This window comes from Tupaia chinensis, unplaced genomic scaffold (genome assembly GCF_000334495.1).
Source record: "Tupaia chinensis unplaced genomic scaffold, TupChi_1.0 Scaffold000601_1, whole genome shotgun sequence".
In the NCBI taxonomy this organism is placed as follows: domain Eukaryota; kingdom Metazoa; phylum Chordata; class Mammalia; order Scandentia; family Tupaiidae; genus Tupaia; species Tupaia belangeri.
This window is the reverse complement of record NW_006160119.1, coordinates 1,170,172-1,182,258: the sequence shown is the minus strand read 5'-3', so window position 1 is coordinate 1,182,258 and position 12,087 is coordinate 1,170,172. Positions and strand designations below refer to the sequence as shown.

Below are 12,087 nucleotides of genomic sequence, written 5' to 3'. Positions count from 1 at the left end.
GAACTGTGGCCAGCCACTTGGGATCCAGCCTTCTCTGCACAGTGCTCAAGCCCTATGCTCCAGGGCCGGACCAAGTCTCCTGCTGTCACTGTCCTGTCTACGGAGCCTTCACAGCTGTCAGTACTGACCTCACCCCTCGGTGCGTGGAGGTGCCTTGTGTTGACCATTGTTCTGCCTGCCTGTTGGACTGACTTTTTTCACCGTGGTGACAACCTTCTCTGTCTCTAGAGACAGTTCTTGACACTGATTTGTTTGTTTGTTTGTTTCTGAGTAAGGCCTATAGTTCTTAGAGCCATTGATTTTTGTAACATTTATTTTCTTTTAGGAAAAGAAATCTGTAATGACTTTCTTGAGAGCAATGCCCCCCACATGAAAAGTCACGGCTCCAGGCGATGGAGTAACAAGGCACTCCTACGGTCTTGAATAGATGGTACTGAAATCAGATGTGCGCCAACAAAACCTTCCCATGCAAACAGGGCGTGGGCGCTTCTGGAAGGTTTTTCTGAGGGAGGTGGGGAATCCCGTTGACTGTTGCACCGCACCAGCTGTTCCCGGGAGCCCGAGGAAGCAACACCTCTTAGGAGTGAGCACTCATGGCACCTGCCATTGGAGGTGCAGTCGCTGCTTTCCTAAGGGACTGGCTACCTGTCCAACAGTATCGACGGTAATTGGAGTAAGTAACAAGGCGCAGGGACGCGAATCTTTATTTAATGTGTCTGTGTGCTTTTGGTACTAATGAGGTTAAAAACAGGTATTTCAAGTTCAGGCTCACATTTTTGTCTTGTGAGAGTATGATTTTTCATGATAGTCCAATGTTGCTAAAAATAACAATAGCCTCCATTTTATTTTGAAAATTTCCACTGTTGAGCTGTCAGTGTGCACTAGACACTATTAGAAGCATTCTGTAATGCGCTCAGACCTTTAGCACGCACAAGGCCCAGACGGGCTGTGTTGAATCACAAACTCGAAGCCACACACTGGTGTCTGTAGAATGTGTCTCAGGCGAGAGGCGTCAGTTCGACGTGACGTACCTTTCTAAGGGCCCCTCCCACGCTGTCGCCCTTTCCTTGCCTCCCTCCTTGCCTCTCTCCCTCTCTCCTTCCTCGTCTGTCCTGTCCTTCTCCACCTTCCCATTCACTCTCTCACACTCTGGCCTTTGCTACCCAGACTGCTCTTGTCGAGGTCAGCGGTGGCCTTCCACGTGGTGGTCCGGGGACCAGTTTCCAGCTGTCTCACACGTCTCTGCGATGGCTGCTCTCCTGCACGCTCCCTCTGCGTTCCCAGGGGCCTCCCTCCCGCCTAGCTTCCCTGTCTCTCCACGCTCCTCCCAGTCACCTCTGCCGGGCTCCTTCTCCCACCGTCCCTTACAGGTCACCGTCTCGGAGTTTCCTTTCTTCGTAATGTTTATTAATTCGTACATAAGCGAAACTGATCAGACCTGTCCTCAGATGTTTCCTTCTTTACCAATATCCACTCACTGAGTGAGTTCCTCCTGTCTCATGCCTTTAAACAGCACGTACACACTGCCAACTCAGTCTCCGTTTCAGATGAAATTAGAAATCTGTGTCCTCAGGACCACAGGTGGTGTGGCAGTTAAAGTGCTGGACTCAACTCCCACATGGTCAACTGCGGTTCAAGTCCTGGAGCCGGAGGTTCGAAACTCATGCCAGGTGTGTGTGCATGCATGCCCAAACCGCCTTTGGCCACGTGGGAGCCCAGTGCCTTACCCACTATGACCCATGTGGGTCCCCAGGTGCCTTGGTACTTAACTCTGTTACTGTCCTCACAGGCCGCATCACTGCGTAGCCAGGTCAGTACGCGGGCATCTACGGCGTTCCTGCCTTCGGCTATTGTAAAGCAGCCCTGTGCACGTGTCAGTTCAGATACGTTTTGGCTCAGTTCCCTGAAGACAGGCTCTGACACCGCAGAGTCGTGTGCAGAAGAGTCATCGAGGGTGCTCTTAGGACGCACGTGGGTGAAGGAGAGGGAAAGGCTCAGTGTGGAAGAGGCAGAGGCTGGCCTCAGTGACAGCCCGGCTCCCGCGGGAGCTCTGGCTGTTGAGAGCCCCTCAGCTCTGTCTCAGTTTGAGACAGATGGTCAGCCTCTGTATCCCTGCGTCTGCTGGTCCCTGACTGTGGACTCCGTAGCCGGGACAGGTCCACCCTGAAGACAGCTCCTGAATGGTGATTCCCAGCCTGCGTCTGCATCGGAGCGGCCTAGGGCCTGTTAAGGTACTCGCAGGGTTTCTGGCTCAGAGGCCTGGAGTGCCTCGCGGCAGCCACATGGCTGCAATGGCGAATAGACCTGAGACTGAGATGCCAACGTGCTAGCGAGCTAGCCATGCCACGTGGCCAGGAGGCGTGGAGACTGCGGTACCACAAATCCTCCTGGGGGGACGGAGGCCCCTGGCCAGGGCTGCCTTGTTGCTCCTCCCAACAAAGGTAAAATCTTTTCCCACTCTGAACTTCACGTGGTGAAAAGAACAAGGCGGAGGTGACATGAACGGAGCTCCAGGCCCAGGTCTCAACGTGCTATGTGACTTGAACTCCCCCTCTTGCGGCCCAGCAGCTGCCACGTAAGCCCCCGGGCCAGCTTCCACCGTGAGGCTGCGCCACGGAGCAGGGCCCAGAGACAGCCAGCAAGGCCGCCGTGGATCACCCAGCCCTCGTGGAGCAACCCGCCGACAGAGCTGCATGAGTGGCCTCACGTAAGACCAGTGGGAGAGCCATCGGAGAGCAGCCCTGTAGCCTCATGACTCCCACTTAGGCAACCACAGTTTGAATCCTGGCCCCAGCAGCTTGAAAACTGTGCCAGCACACATGGACAGATGCCCCAAGGCCCCACAGAAACGCCGACCTTGCCTGAGTCACGTTCCGTACGTTAGTTTACGTCACTGCTGTGCCACCTGTGAGCAAACAGGGAGGTGTTCTCTTCTGTGTTTTTTTTTTTCTTTTCTTTTCTTTTGAGAGGTTTTTCGCTATAGGGCGCATGCGCTCACCAGACAGAGAGAGACATAGAGACAGAAAGCGAGAAATCACCCTCCAGGGGGGATGGTCACGCCACAATCCCTTCTCCTCCATTCTCCTCTCGGGATCTTGGGCACGCACGCACACGTGCCCGGCGTGAGTTTTAAGCCACCGGGTCCGGGACGCGAACCACGGTCGACTACGTGGGAGTCCAGCGACATAGCCATTACGCTAACTGCTGGCTCCCTCTTCTGTGTTTTACAGATAGAAGACCAGACTCCTAGTGGTCTGACAGGAAAGCGTGTCTGGCAGAGGTCTGAACCCGATGGCGGTGCGATTCTGGCCCCGTACTTGAATCGCTGTCTAACTGAAGGGAAAATGACAACAACGTAAAGCAGTCACTACTGAGGAAAACACTGTGTTTGCTTTGTTTGGTTTTGGTTTGGTTTGGTTTTGCCATAGGGTACAAGTGCTCACTGGAGAGAGACTGAGAGAGAGAGAGAGAGAAAGCACCCCACTGGGAAAGGGGGCGGGAGTGGGAGAGGGAGATAGCCATGCTGCATGGCCCTCTCCTCCATTCTCCTCTTGGGATTTTGGGCATGCACGCACCCATGCCCGGCATGTCCCCCAAGTCACCAGATCCAAGACTTGACCCACATAGTTCATGCAGCATTGGCCGTGTGGGATCTGGCCACCCCAACCACCAGGCACTGGCTGGGGCAGAAATACACTGACCTAAACAGTTTACACCAATAGGTTTATTCCACAGTTATCAAAGTGTTCTAGACTTTTTAGACATGGCATGGATCGGCTAGGAAAAAAGCAGCAGCAGCAGGAAGTGCCAACCTTGGGGAGCGTCTGTTTCGGCAAAGGACACAGTAAACCATAAACATAGAGCCAGCTCGTGGCACTGGGTACAGGGAGCTGGATCCCACAGGGCCAATGGCACACTCTGCCCAGAACTGGCCGGGCACAGGTGTGTGCGTGCCCCAAATACCGAGAGGAGGGTGAAGGAGGAGGGACCAGCGTGGCCATCCCCCCAGGGGCTGCCTTCTCGTTTTCCTTCTCTGGCTCTCTCTGGCTCTTTCTGGCAAGCACATGTGCCCTGTAGAATTTCTCTTAAAAAAGAATGCATATGGTAAGTCAGTGAAGTAGTTGGTATGGTAGGAGATGATTATAGCTACTATGAAAACCGAGCAGAGTAGGGTGAGGGTGGCAGGTGGAAGTGGATCACAGACTTAACAGGGCTTCAAAGTGAGCTTCACTGAGGACGCAGCATTTCAGATAAACAAGGGGGTGGGGAACAGACATTCACGAAAAAACACTCTAGCAACTAGAAATTAAAAAAAACAAAACTCTCAACCTCATAAAAGGCATCTACTAAAAACACATAACTTACACCATGCTTGATGAAAAAGCACGTTTTCTGCCACAGATCAGGACCAAGACAGGCTGTCCATTCTCACCACTCGGGTACTGTTTGGAGGTTCTGGACAGCAGTCGTGTTAGTCTGTTACTGTGCTGCTCGTAGCAATAACTGAAACTGGGAAACTGATCATAAGAGGTTTATTGGCCAGCTCCGTGCCTATTGGATAAGGCAGAGGCTCTCACACAGCCAATTGTACACTTCAAGTCCTGGACCAGGCAGCCTGGGGACCGCCTGGGGTGGGTGTGCATGCATGCCCAAAGCCCCAACAGGAGGGAGAGAGAAGGGGTTGCAGTGTGACATTGCTTATGGGGGCTGGGGGTGCTTTCCCCTCTCCCTCTCTCTCTGTCTCCGGTGAGCGTGTGTGTACCCTAGGAAAAAAAAAAGAGGTACTGGTTCTTGTGGCTCACAGACCATCGGTCGACGTCATGCACGAAGTCTGGCCGCCGCGTGGCAGGGCAAAGGCAGAGACGACAAAGAAACCAGTCAGAAGGCGGCGGCTGTCCGGAGCAGCGGTGGCTTCGATGTCGCTGTCTGGCAACATGACAATAGACAGCTGGCCTCTGGAGGTACGAATTTACCCCTCGCAGCACCCTGGGGAGCGAATGACATTGTTCTCGTTCCGTAGGGGACAAGACCGAAGCACGTGTCACTCCATGGCTGCTGGAGCCTCAGGAGCAGGTGGGACAGCAGTGAGCCCCACACGCCCAGGCCCAGAGCCATGCCCTTCCGCACCGGGCCGTCCTGCGCTCTGCCAGCCCCGTAGTCAGAAAGCTCACCTGTGTCCGTCAGTTCTGATAGGTACCTGTATGCATTTTAGTTTCTGATTTAATTGCCAGAGGGCACATGTGCTCACCAGGAGAAGGGAGAAAGCAAGCCCCCCGATGGGGTGTGGCCACACTGCAACCCTTCCTCCGTTTCTTCATCCCCTCAGGATCTTGGGCACACACACACACATCCTGCATGTCTCTTACGCCACCCACACTGGTCCTCGAGCCGTAGCTGGCCACGTGGGACCCAACTCCTGGTGCCTAACACCCAACTTCGCCGCCAGGCCATGACATGCATAATGTGAGGGTAGCTAAAGTTCGCAAGCCACAGCTGTGCTAGAAGTCTCTTCCTGATAACGAAGGGTCTTCCTGGGACTGGGCCTGGCCACTCGGTGCTCACATTGAAACAATCTGTTCCCTGAAAAGTGAGCTGAGCAGTGCTGAGCTGACAGGGAGCAGTCGAAGCCAGGCTGAGAACGACGGCAAAACGAGGCTGGACAGTGTGGCGCTGCTTTACCGAGGAGAGCATAAAGGCCGAGAGAAGAGGGGGTCTGACACGGAGGGAGTCATCCTGTGAGCCTCTGTGAAGTGAAATTTGGGGTTCTACTAAAAGCCTACATAATGCAAGTAGAATCCGTTTTGCTTCTTAAAATGTTTGAATTGAGCCATTGTGTAGCTTTTACTCGCTACTCTGATGACAGCCTCCACGGAAATGCTGTCAGCTTACTGTGGCCCCCAGGATGGCCCAGATCCAAGTTTTCTATAAATCCACAGTTCTGGATTGGAAGGAAACTGCATGTGATTGGTTTTCATTTTGCTTCCTCCAAATAATGGCTTCTATCCAGGGTAGATAAGAGGCCAATTTGCACGTGGGCCCCCATTTCTCTCCTCCCTCCTCTCATTCTCTTAGTCTCACCCACACGTCCTCCATTTGTGGAAGGACACGCCCGTTCCAGTCCCGCTGTCCCTGCTCCCTGTGGCCGTGTTAGACTCACCTGTTACTGTCTCTGTGCATCCAGTCCATGCTCCCCTCCTTCACCCTGCACCATCGGACGCGGGGCCGGGGGAGCAGTGACCACCTCGTGTCTGGAGGGAGATGCCAAGAACGCTGGCTGGTGCTAGATGCTGAACAATTCCTGCAGCCTCCTTTCCCCACACATTGAGTGTGATGTATTTACGTAATTTTATTGTTCAATTACATTTTCTATAACACCAGACGGCATCCCGAGAGGTCATGCAATTACCACTCTCACCTTCTCTCCTTACTCCACAGCTTTCCCCAGTACTGGGCTTGGGGTGGAGGTTAGAGGTATCATGACCTGCCCCTCACCCACACCCAGTCACACTGCATCTGAATTTCTGGATTTGAATTGTCTCTCTCTTCCTCTGCCCCCACCCCAGCTGGCCTCACCACCAAATTAGGAATCACCTCCCGGAATAACAGCTGCATTCCCACTGTGGGTCTGTGTCACAGAGGAGTTGGGAGGAGCTGGATGGAGCAGTGGTTACATCGCTGGATTCCCACATGGCCGACCGAAGTTTGAGACCTAGACCTGGGGCCTTGAAAATCAGGTGTGTGTGTGTGATGCTCGAGAGCCCAGGAGAATGGAGAGAAGGCCTTGCAGTGTGGTCATTCCCCCGGGGGTAATCTCTCTCTTTCTCTCTGATGAGTGCATGTGCCTTACAGCAAAAACTACAGAAATAAAAATAATAAAAGCAGTTGAAAAAGCAGTATGATTTTGTCCAATAAATTGTATGTATTTTTAAACATTTGGGAAGCAGAAAGTAAATGCCTTGTCTTATCTGATAGACGTGAGAGCGTTTTACAGACTTGAGCTCTGCATGCAGCACTGGCGTCTGCGTCCACGTACTTTAATAAATTCCGCTCCGTTCAATCCCTCGCCCTTTCTTTACTGTGACAGTACCCTGTTATGATTGACGGGAGCACCGCACAGTGCACTGGCATATTAAAAATTACATTTGGGCTGCCTAACTTGTGATAAAAAAAGGAAAAAAACAAAACTTCAGTGCACCTGCTAAAGCAACCCTAATTCTCTGTCAAGACCAGCTTGAGTTGCTACTGCCTTTTTGAAATATCTTTTTTTAAATGAGTTTCTATGAACCTAGACTCTATCTCAGACATCGGAGTGGAACACACTTTGTGTTTCTGCAGAGTTGTTTTTCATCACAAGCTAATAAACAGCAGACAGAGCTCTCTAAGGAGTCCGCTCACCAAATCAGATCTCCACTGTGTCACTGTTCGGAAAATTAAAACAGAGAAGGGCCAGGAACTCGGGAACCAGAGCTTGCTCCTGAGGTAGGACTCCTGAGCGGGCCGTGGTCGGAGGCAGGATCCAGGATGGCTGAATGTCACTGCGCCCAGGAGTCTTGTGCTCACTCGACGCCTGTGTAACACCTGGCACAATCAACAGTCCCTTCCTAAGACAAAGAGACGAAAAAAGCCCCTTTATTCTGGGACACGGTTACGGCACGTCTCATTTTACTGCATTCACCATATCTCTTAAAATTGCTCCCTCTCACCCTTGCCCCTTCTCCAGCTGGACCTCCGGCCTTGGCCAGCATGTCGACCTGCTGTGCTGTGTGCAGACCGTGCAAACCAGCTGTGCTCTCCCGCTGAGCCCAGCGCCCGTCCATACAGCAGGGCACTGCCGGCACCCACTCGCTGTGCCCTAAGAGGACGGCGACATCAGAGCGGAGCACGTCCTAGACAGCTTCAATTCCCTCTCTACCTGCTATTGTCGAACACGCAGCCTTGGCACCCACCTGGGCTCCATGCTGCATCTTCACCCCAGGGCAGACATGCCTTTCTGACAGCTCAGTTTCCCCTCAACATCAGTGTCATTGTCCTATTCTTCTTGAACAAAAGACTCTGCAAATGGTTGGGAGTTCTTCAAAAACTTAAACTGTTGGCGCGGTGGTTGGGGTGCTGGACTCTCACATGGCCAACCTTGGTTCAAGTCCCAGACCTGGTGGCTTGCTTTCTCACTCCCCCCACCTCTCTCTGGTCAAATTTTTAAAATAATAATAAATTAAATTAATAATTTTTTAAGTTAAATATAGAGTTACCTTATGACTCGCCAATTCTAATCCCAGGCATATACTCCAAGAAATTTTTTAAAAGTTCATGCGAAAATATGAACATAAATATTCACGGAAGCTATTTATACTAGCCAAACAACTGGAAGCAATCCAAATGTCCATGACCCAATGACTGGGTAAGCAGAACATGGTCTAATCATAGAACGGATGACATTCAGTACATGAAGAAGTAATACTGACCTATGCTACAACATGGATGACCTTGGAAACACGCTAAGGCACAGAAGCTGGACACCAAGCCCAAGTTCCATGATTCTATTTATGCAAAATACCCGGAACAGCAGATCCCTGGGGCAGGAAGTACATTGGTGGTTGCGGCAGGGGGTGGAGGAAACAGGATGCAAAGCTAAGGAGAATACGCCCTTCTGGGGGTGTTGGAAACGTTTTGGAATTAGATAATGTGGACAGCAGCATGACGTTGTCACTATACTGAAAGCCACCGAAGGTACACTTGAAAAAAGATTAAGATGGTCAATTTTATGTTCTATGGGCTTTATCCTACTGTTTAAAAAACAAGAAGAAAGGCGGCTTCTGCAGATGGGGGAGTGACAGCAATCCATGGAAGCGAGGGGGGTGGGCCAGAGACACGGAAGGGCATCTTTGATCTCCGGAAGACCAGGACTCGTGAACAGCAGAGCCGGGTTCTGAAGGCGGTCGTGGGCTCACTGCCAGGAGGCAGTCTGTATCGACTCCAGTGGCTCCACCAAGGGCCTGGGAGAAAAACGATGCGGTTTGTGAAAACACGTTCAACTTCAGGCCGGGAGACCGAGAAAGGAGGTGGAGATTAGTGGGTACAACTAGCCTGAGGGAGGTGAGTGGGGACGAAGCTCTTCGGGAGACGCTGACTTCACTCCTTACCAGCAGGTTGGACTGGCAGGACCGTAGGCCGTCTGCACTGAGCGTGTTTGATATTCTCAGTCCACGTCCCTCTCTCATCCCTCCTGTCTCCTTTTCATTTGATATTCTCAGTCCACGCCCCTCTCTTCATCCCTCCTATTTCCTTTTTAATCCAGAGCTTGACCATCGGAGCAGATGAGAGTTCTGGAATTTCACATTTTACAGAGAAAACCCCAGTCCTTTCAAAGACTCGACTGAAGTGAGGTTCTGTGAAGGCAGACTTGTCAGGTGACTTGATTAAAGGTGGTGAGAATATTTCAGGAAGCCTTCAAGACACGTTGCACCTACTTGTTTTAAAATCGTATTCATCTTGCAGTTTTGGAAACGTTCCCTTGGAGAGGACCTGGGAGAGAAACAGTCTCTCAGACTGCGAGGCAGATCTTGACGGCCACTAGCCAAGGAGCCTGTGCGCCGCGCAGATGGCTGCTGAAAATGAGTCACGCTCATCGATTCGAGGCAACAGAAAGAGAAGGACAAGGAGTCTGGAGCCTGGTGAGTTCGCCAGGACTTGCTCAGGGCCTCACGGACAGCCAAAGCCACACAATCTGCAGTCAGTCTGCTCTTCCCAAGGTCTCTTCTCACTGTCCTTAGTTTTTTTAACAGTGGGTCTCTAAGAGCAGACACTCCCTGTTGGACACCACATGATAAGAAAAGGATGGAGAAGTGGCTGTGTGAGTCTTCCCGGCCTGCGGTAGCAAGCCTGTCGTTTCCGCGGTGAGGCTGCGAGTGCCAGTGCGGCAGAACCAGGTGTGCTGTGCTCTCCTGCACACACGTGTGCGGTGCACACACACATCTCTGATAAAGCTTGAATCAGGTATACTACAAGGTCCACAGCAGGAGCTAGTGATAAAACAGATCAACCATAACAATATGCCCTCCTCCCTACTCACGTGCTTGTCGGCCACTGCTAAGTAGCACAGGGGCCACCTGGACACTAGCACAGTGCTCCTGCGTCCAGCCAATGGCTGCTGCCTGCTGAGTGACTCATGAGCAGGTGCCACAGCCAGCATGGGTGCCCTAGGCAAGGGGCCACATCCCACCGGAGCCACGTCTCACCAGAGCCATGTCCCACCAGACCATGTCCCACCTGGAGCCACATCCTACCGGAGCCACATCCCACCTGGAGTCACATCCCACCGGAGCCACGTCTCACCAGAGCCATGTCCCACCAGACCATGTCCCACCTGGAGCCACATCCTACCGGAGCCACATCCCACCTGGAGTCACATCCCACCGGAGCCACGTCTCACCAGAGCCATGTCCCACCAGACCATGTCCCACCTGGAGCCACATCCTACCGGAGCCACATCCCACCTGGAGTCACATCCCACCGGAGCCACGTCCTACCTGGAGTCACGTCCCACCAGAGCCACATCCCACCTGGGCCACATCCCACACCACTCAGAACAGCATGCAACTTAAGATGTATGAGTTGCTTATTTTTGAAAGTTCCTATTTAATATTTCCATGCCACAGGTAGCTGGACTCCTGGCAGGTGGGCCAGAGGGGAGCTAATGCACGTACTGTCTCACTGCCCTGGGGTGCGGCCATGGCTGGCTCCTCCTGCGGGCTGCGAGGGAAGGCTCTGCTCCAGGTCTCTCCTCGGCTTGCAAAGGGCCATCTTCCCGCTCTGTCTCCTCGTACCGCCTTCCTTCCGTTTGTCTGTGAGTGTCTGTGTGTCTTGTCCAGTACCTGCCATGTGTGCGCATCCCCGTCAGGAAGGTATAGGCGTGTTGGTCAGGACCCATCCTAAGCTCATTTTAACTCGATGCCTCTGTAAAGACCTATCTCTACATAAAGTCACATTCTGAGGTCCTGGGCACGGGGACGCAGGGCACAATTTAACTCGCGGCATTGATCTAAGCAACGTAATGAAGAGCTGACGAAGACACGCTTTCTCTTAACATCCAGGGCAGCCTGTCAGGATTGGACCTAGAGAAGCTCGATTCTGGGCAATCCAGGAATAACTGGGAGCAGGAAGAAGCGTGTGAGAACTGGAGATTAAGGGTACGCTGACTCACAGGAGTCCCGAGGACACAGCTGCACCAAGGGAAGCTGGAATCCGGCCAAGCCGATTACACAGGGGAGGTCAGTCGATGTGCCTGGCATGCACGGTAACGCTCAGCAAAAGTGTACTGGAGTAGAAAGAAACGCAGGGAACCGAGCTGAGCACAAATGCAAGGAAATTCAAGATGCAAATAGATCATCTTGGAAGATTCAGCTGTAAGCAACAGAAAGAGATTCCGGCTGATTTTAACACGAAAACAAATTCAGAGAATTAAATGAAAGGAAACTTTTGGAGTTGAATAATGCATCCATTGTGTTGCTGTGGCAGAGTCTTTTGACTGTATACGTAGGTCAGAACTTATCAGACTGCCCAGACAGCGACAAAGCCGTAGCACACGTGCATCTACATGGGAAAGGTCTGGGGTTCGCATCCCGGGACCTTCCTGCACGTGCAGGGGTGAGCTGCTGCATGAGGGAGCCTGCTGGAGGTCAGTCAGCCTGTCTGTCTCTCCCCCTCTGTGTCCATCTTCATGGAGGAAATAAATACACTTTACAAGATTGTACACTGAAGCAGCTTATTACTTATCAGTTATACCTCAATCTTTTTACTGGAAACTGACATTACCCTGATGCTGGGAGTATAAGCTGGTGCTGTCCCTTTGGAAAACTTTGGCCATTTTTATTAAGCTAAACAAATGCCACCAGTTATAGCCTGTCATTCCCACTCATAAGTAATCACCAACGGAAATATACACAAAACTTCACCAAAAACATAAATAACGATGTTCATAGTAGCATTCTTAATGCTAGTGAAAACGTGAACTGCTAACACGTTCCAGTGTCCTTCAGAATTGGCCTGGTTCCTAGGAGAGGGTCTCTGAGCAAGTGAACTATCCTGCTG

At 52.0% G+C, this 12,087-nt stretch overlaps 1 long non-coding RNA gene across 2 annotated transcripts in view; it reads right to left on the bottom strand.

The window, feature by feature from the left end:
* Positions 1–6,847: 6,847 nt before the first annotated feature.
* Positions 6,848–12,087, bottom strand: part of LOC102476401 (uncharacterized) — a 57,120-nt gene continuing 51,880 nt past the window's right edge. For both annotated transcript variants that reach the window (XR_335997.3, XR_001371134.2), the window contains exon 5: positions 6,848–7,601. This is a non-coding gene — a long non-coding RNA (uncharacterized LOC102476401). The remainder of the gene's footprint in view (positions 7,602–12,087) is intronic.